The sequence below is a fragment of the Octodon degus genome, unplaced genomic scaffold (assembly GCF_000260255.1).
Source record: "Octodon degus isolate 3935 unplaced genomic scaffold, OctDeg1.0 scaffold00141, whole genome shotgun sequence".
NCBI lineage: Eukaryota > Metazoa > Chordata > Mammalia > Rodentia > Octodontidae > Octodon > Octodon degus.
This window is the reverse complement of record NW_004524717.1, coordinates 5,774,211-5,785,241: the sequence shown is the minus strand read 5'-3', so window position 1 is coordinate 5,785,241 and position 11,031 is coordinate 5,774,211. Positions and strand designations below refer to the sequence as shown.

Sequence of the window (11,031 nt, the reverse complement as noted above, 5' to 3'; positions counted from 1 at the left end):
GTGGCCAGCTCAGCCCGCCAGGGGGCGGGGCTGGCTGGCATGTGGTGCTGGGGTTTGAACCGCGGTCCCTATGCTTTGTCAAGCTTGTTCCAAGTAGGTGCTTTAGACCACTGAGCCATCTCTCCAGCCCCTGCTAGCAATCTTTATACTACTTTAAAAACAGGTAAGTTGGGGCTGGGGAGATGGCTCAGTGGAATAGGTGCTTCCCTGGCAAGCACAAGGGCCTGAGGTCAATCCCTGGTTCCGCCAAAATAAAATAAAAACAGGTAAGTTAACCAGGTATAGTGAGTGGTGCCTGCCTGTAATTCCAGCGCTCAGGAGGCTGAGGCAGGGTCGCCACAAGTACAGCCCTGGGTTTCATATCGAGACTCTACCTCAAAGTAGAGAGAGGGATTAGTGAGTGGAGAAAATTCAGGAGGAAAACTTAAAAAAAAATTTAAGTTCTAAATTGGGTGATAAGGAAGAGCCTTCAGTTTTTCATAAAGAAATTGTATTAGTAAAAATTGTAATACTTGTGAATTTGTCACAAATAAAGGCATATTTATCATTAGATTTCTAAACTTGACATTGTTCTAGGCATTTCAAAAGTACATTGATGAAATATAACAAAATAAATTAGGAAGTATAAAAAATACTAAAAAATGAAGCTTGTGTCGGCATATGTCTATAATCACAGCATTTTAGGAGGCTGAGGCAGGGAGATTGTGAGTTTGGGCTCATACTGGGCAACTTAGTGATTTAATAAGACCTTGTCTCAAAAGGAAAAAAGAAAATTAAAAGAGCTGGGGCAAAGCACATTGGGAAGGCTGGGTTTAATTCCCTACTAATGGGAGAAAAAAAAAAAAAAAGAAAATAGCCGAATTAGTCTTGTGTAAAGATGTCCTAGGTCAGGAAATGGCTAGAGGGCCCTACTGTAGCAATCAGATATTCCATAATAGCTGCATGAATTGAACAGATCAGACATTTTTTGTTTCCAGGTGTTGTCTTGGGGGAATATTTGTCCTTCCCTCTCACCAAGCATTGTGTAGACAACACACCTGATATACATGAGGCCCAAAAGTGCAATCCCTCCTCTGGGATCATGGGTGCTCGGCGCGTAGTGGATTAGGCTCCAGAGCTTCCCTCACGAGGGCTGGGTTCCTCCCAGCGCGTCATCCTGTGCCAGCCTCCATTGTGTGTCTGGGGCTCAGCATTGACTGTTTTTACTCGGAGCCAACAATGAGCACCTGTGTGGGGAGGCCTGCTAGGGCTGTCTGACCAGATCTGGAGAGTACAGTCACTTGACAGCCATTTGGCTGATGGTGCTTCATGGGGAAGTGGAGCAAAAGGAGGCCCAGATCCTGCACATAGGACATGCGACTGCACGAGCTATGGAATGAAAACAGAGCAAAGCAATTCTAGAAGATGTGTACATTTTTATAAATTAGGTTTTTTTAATTGCTTTTTTTTTTTTTTTTTTTTTTTTTTGGCGGAACTGGGGATTGAACTCAGGCCCTTGCTCTTGCCAGGGAAGCACTTATTCTACTGAGCTATCTCCCCGGCCCTTATAAATTAGTTTTATAAAATATCTTGTAAGTTTTTGGTTTCATTTGAGGATTTATTTGTGGCCTTAGGAGGTTGTTTTGCTTGTTTTTGGCTTTTAACTGGGTCTTGCTCTATGTTCCAGGCTGCCCTTGAATTCACTATATAGCCAGCTTTAAACTCAGGTGATCCTCCACCTGCCTCAGAGTGCTGGGGTTACACGCCGGGCTTCCTTAGTTGCTTTGAAGCCTTTACAAACAATACTTATACCATACATACAGGAGTAAAGCTCAGGGCTGGGCAGTGACTAAGTGGTAGAGCACTTGCTTTAGTGAGGCCTTGGATTCCATCCTCAGCACAGGAAAAACAAATCAGAAAAACAAAGTGATCATTCAAGGGAATAGAGTCCAAATATGCTTGAAAAAGGATTCGTGGTAAGCGAGTACCACATGTGTGTCAGGTCCATGCTGTGCCCCTTGGATTATTTCATTGAGTCCTGTGACAGCCTCACTGTCAGATTCTGCTGTGATTCTTCTTTTATGGATAGGGAAACCACAATTCTAAGAGCTTAAGTCAGTGTAAGAATGTTCAAATCTGAGTGCACATGTTCTTTTCCATACAGAAATTTTGGGAATGAACTAGAGCTAAACATTTCTAGATAATGTGGATTTAAATGCCAAATGTATTGTCCACCAGGACTCTGTCCAGTTTTACATTTACATATCTTATTTCACATTTTTTTTAAAAGCAGGGTAAGAATCTTAAGAGGGGTTATTTTTTGTTTTTGGTGCCAAGGACTGGACCTAGGGCTTCCAGCTTGCCAGGCAAGCATTCTGCCACTGAGCCAACCCCCCAGCCCCAGGATAAGGATCTTAATCAATGGTAATAAAAATAGTTTTATAAGAACTTGAAGTTTCTTAAGTTTTCATATCAAACTTAAATGGGCAACTTGATTGGAAAAAAAGCTATTTCCTTGAATTATTTTGACTAGGTTTTCCCAAAAGTGTGACTGAACGGCAATGATGATAAATAGGAAGGGACTCCATGCTCAGCTGGAAACGCACTGTGCTGAACATCACTGAGGATTTCTTCTTCAAGCTGTTCCATCATGAGCCTACCCCTTTCTTACAGACGAAGATGTAATGTGCAGTATTTCCCTAACTTATTATTTGCGTATTTATTAAGTTTTGCAGTCCTAAGGCCTGAGCTCCAGGCTGTGTGCATGCCCAAGAGGCAGACACTCTGCCATGGGTCTGCACTCTCAGGCTTTGGTTGTTTTGTGGGGCCCTCTTTATGAAATTATCACCTGAGAGCATTTGGGATTAGTGTTTTATGGAACTTACTTTTGGAAAATGCTAAACAAATAGCGAGGAAAGATACTGATATTTAAGATCCAGGCTTTTGGCAGCTACTCAGATGGGCTATAAAACGGTCAACTTCATTTGTGTAGACTTGGCACCATTATTTAAAGAGTAGCAGATATTTGTTCTGTACCTTAAACCATGAAAATATAATATGACTTTAAGTGATTTTTAAACTTTACATGTTCTGTTAGGATTATATATGTTCTTTATAATAAAGAAAAATCAGTATGCACTAAAAATCCCTTAAGCATCTGTCAAAAATATTCTCAGAAGCGTATTTAATGAAATAGGAACATTCCGAAGTCATATTGAGAAGTAAAGGTCACAAAATAGGGCATCTGGTATTCTCCTAACATATAAAACAGGCAAATGAAAAAGCAAAACTGAGTGAACAAAGCCAGAAAAGACTAGCAGAAATGAAAGCATAAAAATGTTAATTTATCATGAATTAAGCACAAAATATATTATTAAATCCAATGAACCTTGTGTTTGGGAAACTTAATTCAAAAGAAATGTTAAGATTGGGTATACCTCCATGTTTGTCAGTAATTCATACAGGCCTGGCAGGCAGCTCCTTGCTGTGCTAGCTCCTGCAACTGGAAATTTATAGGATTGGTCTTGTTTCCTCCATCTATGGTGACCCCTGATTCAGGGCACTGGATTCTGTCCTCCCACGGAAGTGCCCATAGGGGAGCTGTCGCTGGCTGGGTCTCTAAGCAAGACTGATTTTTTAGCCTCAAGGTGGTCTTCAAAGAAAAGATGATCTTATTCCTGGGAGCAAGGACCTAGAGAAGGTGCTGGAAATCACTTCAAATTTTTAGTTGGCTTTGGCCGTTGAAAAAATAATAATTAATACAGTTCAAGTACCACAGGCACCGGTTCTCCCACTACTCCCCCCATTGCCTCCCTGTCCAAAGCACCCTGCAGCAACCAGGCAGGCTGCGACCTTCAGGGACCCCACCGCCCTGTCCGTTCTCCCCTCCCTGCTGATCTCCCGGCAGTGCTGACCTCCCTTGGCCGCCCCTGGGCCTCTGCTAGCCTCTGCCCTCGCTGCTGCCGCCTGCTCTGGGGCTCTGTTCTCCTAGCCCTTCTCCTCTCCTCTCGCTCCCTGACTCATTTTTCACACCTATAATTTCATTCCCCGGGGCTGAAATCATCACTTTCTCTTCCCTATTCTGGAAGAAAAGAGAAACTGGATTCAGAGTGCTTATTATCTAAGCAACTGGCACTGTACTGCTCAAAGTATTGGTGAAAAGAAACACTAACCGTAACTTACTTGATGATAGGAAAGACAATTCTGTGTCCCGAGCATCAGAAGACACTAGAGGTAATTTCCTTCCTCAGGTCATAGAAGCAACAGCTATTCATTACAATCTCTTTCTCTTCAGTGCCCTTTTGCCCTTTTGCCACTCTCCTTTTGTCAACCACCAAGTCAATTGGACTTGAACCTACCAACATAAGTTTCCATTTTATTACCAGCTTTTTCTCCTGTCCTTTTAAATTTCACTCTTTGGCTGGAGATTTAGTTCAGTGGGTCAGAGCCTGCCTGGCAGGTGTGACATCCTGAATTCTCTTCCCAGTAACCCCCCAAAATCAATGAATCAATAAATTTAATTTCACTCGTCAACTTTTAGACCATATTGATTTGTATAGGTGATTAGTAAAACTAAAGCTCAATTAGTAAATTCTCCGTGGTTATGAATGTAAGGCACCTACCTACAGGCTGTTCTCTGGTCTCTATCCTGCTGCCCTTTAGAGGATGCCTCAGTACCTGAGCTTTACACAGAATCTTACCAATAGGTGCTCGTCAGTGGGCTTCATGGGTTAACAGTAATTTAAAATAATTTAATCTAGATTAAATACTACCAAATAAGGGCTGGTGATATAGCTCAGTGGACTAAGCGCCTCCTTAAGCAAATGCAGAGACCGCGGTTCGATCCTCGGCACCACATGCCACACCAGCCCTGCCCCCAGGTGCACTGAGCCAGCCACCGAGGCCAGGTGTGGTAGTGCATGCCCGTAATCCCAGCGCTCGGGAGGCTGTGTAAATATTACCAGATACTTTGACAATATGGTTCAATTCTTAAATTTTTCTTGTTTTTCTAAGATAAACTTTTATTCTTCTGAAGACCTTATTGTTAGGGTATATAATGGCCAGAAACTACTAAATAGTTCCTGTATTAAATACTAAGTTGTCACTGTTAAAATTCAAGTTTCAGGCTTTTTGCTATTTATGCATCACTTTCTCCAAGTGGTAGTGTCTGTATTAACATGCTGTCGTGGAGTTTACAACTAACTGCTTGCTTGCATAAAAGAAAATGATCAGATAGTTGATAGGAATTAAAGGACACAAGTCTCAAAAATGGTCAAAGTTTAAAAAAATCGTCAAACTTAGTCCCCCTTTTAGGGGATCTGAGGTTGTTCTAAGTTTGGGCAAAATTTTGCTGTGATTAGATTTTTTATAACTTTGAGGTTTATATTACAGAAATAAGATCTACTGTGTGTTATCCTTTTTTTTTAAATTTCACAATATTGCTCAAACCATTTTGTGGAATTTTAAATCTGTTCATTCCTGGATGGTTCTTTGAATGCTCTGATTTTCTTTTCTTTCCAATGTTTTGTTAAAGATTGTATTGGAGGGCCAGCCAGATAGCTCAGTGGATTAAAGCACCTACTTAGGCAGACACAGTGACAGGGGTTCGATCCCAAAAGAGCCTAGTAGATGGCAGTTGAAACTGCGTGTGGTGGCGCACACCTGTAATCCCAGCTCTTTGGGAGGCTGAACACAGAGGGATCACTACGAGTCCGATCTACCTTTATGAGACCCTGTAGACCCTCTAGACCCTTGCTAAAAAATACAATTAATTAATTAATTAATTAAAAAATAAAAAAGATTGGAGAGAAACTGAAATAGTCCTGAGTCCATCCTAGTATGTTTGCTAGAGTTGACAGTTTGTCCACTATTCTCTTAGAGATAGACTGTTTTTACATATATTGTGAGTGATTGTATTTTATACTAAATGTAGTTCCTACATGTTCTGTATAAAATTCCATGTATATATTACTGTAGAAAAATCAATAGTAAAGATATAGTTTCTGTAACACCCAATTAAATACACTGGACTTCAATTGTAGTATTTCTTTCCAATATTTTCTAGATTAAAGAAAAAGCATCTTAAGGGGCTTCCAGTTTGTATTTTCCTAAATGTTGTGTTAGAATTATTTACTGTCATTTCTTTATGTAGCTTATTATGAAAATAAAAATCAGAAAGATGAGAAAACTGATTACTTGAAGTGAAATACATATTAGTATGACTACTTCTGCACAACATTTTTGATTATAGCACTATCAGTTTTTAATGTTGAGAAAACATTAACATTAACATTGTGGCTTCACACATTTTCAGGACATTAATTTCACATTTCCTCAAATATAAATGCAGCATCTCACTGTGAGTTATAGATATCATGGCTTATTATTGTTTCTCGCTTTTCCTTGCACTGAAAATATTGAATGCTTAAAGGAATGAGGAATCTGTTTCTGTTACCAACACTAGTATTACAGTTTTTAATCTTGTCCTATCAGAGAGAATTTGCAGTACTATCTGTCCTCACCCTCTCCTTCCAGCCTAAGAGTAAGCCAGTGCTGTCAGTCCATTTACAGAATGCTTTCTCCTTTACTACAAAGGTGCCCGCCTCTCTCCTACTCTAAACACAACAGCCCTTGGCCCAGATAACGACCTCTTAACGGTCTCTCTGGGTCTTCTCTCTCTTTGCCAAACCTTGAAATCCCTCACCTTTTGCCCTTCAGTTTTTCTCTCTCTGCTCGACTTTAACCTGTTTCTGAGGTTCTCCTCTGGAATCAAACAGCAAAGATTATACTTTCAGCATTGCCTCTCACCCGCTTAGTGACCACTGGCTGGTCACATGGCCTCTCCACACCTAACAGGACATATACCACGGGCTGTCATGAAAACAAGTAAGAGAGTGCAAAGCACTTCTGTGTGACCTGGCAAGCAGTTGAGTATTATACGGATGTTACACTTACTGATTAAAAGTGTAACTGGACTTCAGAGATGAGAAAGATTTGTGCAGGCTTAAGTGTTATTTTGCTGAGCATGGTGATGCATGCCTGTAATCCCAGCACTTGGGAGGCTGCAGCAAGAGGACCCCTGTGAGTTTGAGGCCAGCCTGGGCTACATAGTGACTTCAAGGCCAGCTGAACTACATAGCAAGACCTTGACTCAAAAAACAAACATTATTTTGAGTTTATCTAACTGCTCATTCATTTTTCAGATTAGAAAGTCAGAGCATGAGAGAATGAGTCGTCAATGTCAGAAATTTGAGTTGGATTTTGAAGGATAACAAGAATAGCTTGCATGTATTGACTGTTCTTTCTGAGTCAGGGACTATTCTAAGTACTTCTCATGGATTGTTTTATTTAATCTTCAAAACATTTCTGCTGTAAGCAGGATTTCAGTACATAGAAGTAAATATGACCAGAAACTGGTCAGAGGACATAAGAATGAGTGAAAGGGAAGACATGCAGATTTCTGTGTTGATGGGACTTAGCAGCTAGAGTAAAGAGTTTGTTTAAACAGTAATGAGAAACAATGTTGGACAGAGGTGAATTTATAGGAGGCCTTGACTACCTTACCAAAAAAGAATGTGGCTTTCGTGAGGGTCAAAATAAAGAGCAGTTGTAGTAAATGTATGACTTTGGGAAGACAGGATATAGGATGGAAGTAGAGGTTTACGCACACTGCTTTGGTGACATGCACTGGGGAGCCATTTGGACAGTGTTCTTCAAATTGCAATGGAAATCACATTTCAGGACAGTATGATAGTATTGTTCCTGTTAAAGCTTTTGTCTCTTTCTACTCCTATCCCGTCTACTCAAACTTACCAGTTTTATTTCATAATTGTATTATTGTTGGAGTCCACTACTGAAATTCTGGCCAGAAAGCCTCTCCCCATTCCTACCTGGCAGTTGCTCCTCCATCCTTACGTTCATACACCTGTGATCTCCCATGGACACCTATTCTACCATTTCATTCTAGGTTTCGGCTGGAATCTCTGCCATTTTTCAGAACCATATCCCATACCACCTTCTCCACGCTGTGATGATCAATCCAGTTGGAACTGACTGCTTTCTTTTCCAAATCCTCTCCATGTTGGGTGTGTTAGTCACTTTTCTTTTGATATGATGAAATATCTGATATAAATCAACCTGGAGAAGAGGGTTTTATTTTCTCTCATTGCTTTTGAGGTTTCAGAAATGGTTAGCTGGCAACATGGCTTTTAGGCTTATGGTGGGGTATAAATAACATGACAGATGGAGTAATAGAGGAAATGTGTTCATTTCACTGTAGCAAAGAAGCAGAGAGTGAAAGCCAAGCTAGAAGGGACAGAGAACGAAATATAGAGTACCCAAGGTTTGTAGTCATAATCCACTCCCTTAAGCCCGACTTCCTGTTCTCACTCCTTCTCCATAATGATTTTATCAATGGATTAATCCACAGATGAAAAGAGCCATCAACAATCCAGTCACTTCTCTAAAGCCTATGAGCTCTGAACACATGAGTGTGTAGGGGTCATGTTTAGATTTAAACTGTAACATTTGGTAAACTTGCTACCCATTTACCAGTATTCTTTCTTTCATTCTTTAAGTTTTTAGGTATTTGGTACAGGGTCTTATTACATAGGTTGGACTGGTAGTGATCCTCCTGTCTCAGCCTCCCTGACATCGGGATTTATAAGCGTGAGCCACCACATCTGGTTTTGGTGGCTGGCTCAGTGTGCCTGGGGCAGGGCCAGTGCAGCATGCTGTGCCAGAGATCGAACCCAGGCCCCTATGCTTGCCAGGCAGGCGCTTAGAACGCTGAGCTATCTCCTCAGTCCATCTACCAATATTCTGTTTGTATTCCCTGCGATGATAGTACATTATTGTCTACTTAATTTGTGGTGTGAACTGAAGCTATTTTTCAATACTCTAAACCTTTTTCCCCTTTGAGGTAAAATTCAGTTTTATGCAACCCTGAGAATTTCAGGTCACTTTTTATTGGGGATACTTAGAAGTTAAGAATAGAAAGAAAAGTTAAAGACAGCAGAGGACTAGCCATTTATTTAAAAAAAAAAAAAACACTTTGAATTGTGTAAGGAAGCTGAGGAAAATTAAATTTTATCTGATGTACTCCTGCCCCCTTATCTTGAAGAGACTGGAACTGAATGTGGGAGGCGCTTGGGAATCCAGAGGGAACTTTGTTAAAAATCCAGGGCATCCTGGAGCTGACTATACAGTAATAAGGAAAAAGATGTTTCTGAGCAGGCATAAATCTGCACAAAATTGTACTGAATTCATAAGCATATCTCAGAACTTGCCAGAGGATGATTTTAGAATTTCTAGAGCACAAGGAATTTGCGTAATGCCCATTATGACTACTGCTGGATGTGGAGTTATCTGCAGGCTGTTAATACCATTTTTTAAAAATTCACTCATGACTGAAAACCTCTTACTTACTCCTGCACTGCCTTCAGTTCCTCAAGCAGAGATTTTACTACTAGAATTTTCAGGAATCTAATATTGTAGGCTGGAGAGGACGATGGCGGCAGAGTGCAGCCAGTATTTTCAGAACTGTTAAACCTGGCTATGTAGGTGTCAGTATTCCACAGGAGAGTCGCCAATTCTCGAGGTTCCCAGAATGTGGTATCTTTCTCATGCCCATCTTTGCACCTGCTACCGCCCTTGCCTGAGGTACCCTTCTTCTATGTTTTGCAAAGTTAACCCATACTTATCCTACATAACTTTGAGTTATCTCCTTCTCTAAAAAAATCTTTCCCCTGAATACTTTATCAGAGCCTGTCCCCAGTCTGGTGCCCCTCCTGCCTATTGCCACTAGCCTGGGCAATCATTATAATATCGCACCATGTGACATTTGGAATTTGCAGGTCCTGGTCCCTGTGTGAGCTCCTGTGATAGGAGCCCCGTGGGCTCCAAATAATCAGCAGCATACTTACGAAGCTCAAGAGAGGTTTGCTCATGGAATGCATAAATGTATGTATGGTCTGTGGGTAGGAAAGGTATGCGAATCTCTGCCTCAAAGAGCTCAGCTATCAATATTGGAGTTTTCGGATAATTTTGGAGAACCACAATCCGAGCCCTGTCTTCTCTCCACCTGGCAGTGTGTAGCAAAATGTGCTAGAATTTCCCAAAGTGTGCTCCTATAGAAATAAAGGTAACGATTAATGGTACCTGGAGACCAGCCTAGAAAGCACTTTGTCAACATGCCCTACGCTAATGACAGTTCCTATCAAACACCATATTTGAGAATCATGATTATTTTTACTGTGGAGTATCCCAGGAGAAAAGCAGAGTTACAAAAATACTTCTATCTTGAACATTTGAGATTTTGCTGCCAAATTTATCAAATCCATTCCACCCCAGCAATCTTTCCAATTTGTAAAATACCCCACTAAACAGATGCATACCCATTTTCATGTACAATATAAACCAACTGGTAGCGGTCTCCCATATCCATCTAAATCTCTTCTAATTTAGCTTTTCTCCTGGTGGGAGCTCTATAGACTTTTATGTGATTCAATTTCAAAGTTTTTCACACATACAAGGAGAAGAGTAAGTGCGAACCCACGGCTATGTTAAAGTAGCATTTTCTCGAAGCGCAAACAAAAATCCTTCAGTAGACACCGAGGACAGCTCTAGAATTTCGAAGCCTGAGCTTTGTTTTTCGTAAACATTACGGTGTAATAGTAATTATTCCTTTAGCTTCAATTACAATGATGGAGTAAAGGCTTGAGGGAAAACATACCTTTGTAACTGAATAGACTATAAATAGTGTATTTACATTGAGCCTAGTAGGTGGGAAATTGACCAGTTTTTTGAAGCAGCGCCTATTATTATAGCCCAAAGTTTCATTTGACATAAAAAAAATAACATCTGGTAAAAGTTTACCCAAAGTACCATTTCGCCCCCGATTTCGTTTTATTTTTTTCTTTCAAATTTCTTGTTTTCACGAATACGCGTTTCCATGTAGTTTTATTTTGAAGTCTCAAACAGCCGCGCTCCCGGAGACGCGCTCCGCCTGCGGCCGGCCGCCGGAGCGCCGCGCCCCCCAGGGCCCCCTGCCCC

The 11,031-nt window shown here is 40.9% G+C and overlaps 1 protein-coding gene across 1 annotated transcript in view; it reads left to right on the top strand.

Annotated features, from left to right (window-relative positions):
* The window catches only part of Epc1 (enhancer of polycomb homolog 1), a 100,905-nt gene that overhangs the window by 15,276 nt on the left and 74,598 nt on the right, over positions 1-11,031 (top strand). The gene's annotated exons all lie outside the window — the stretch shown is intronic.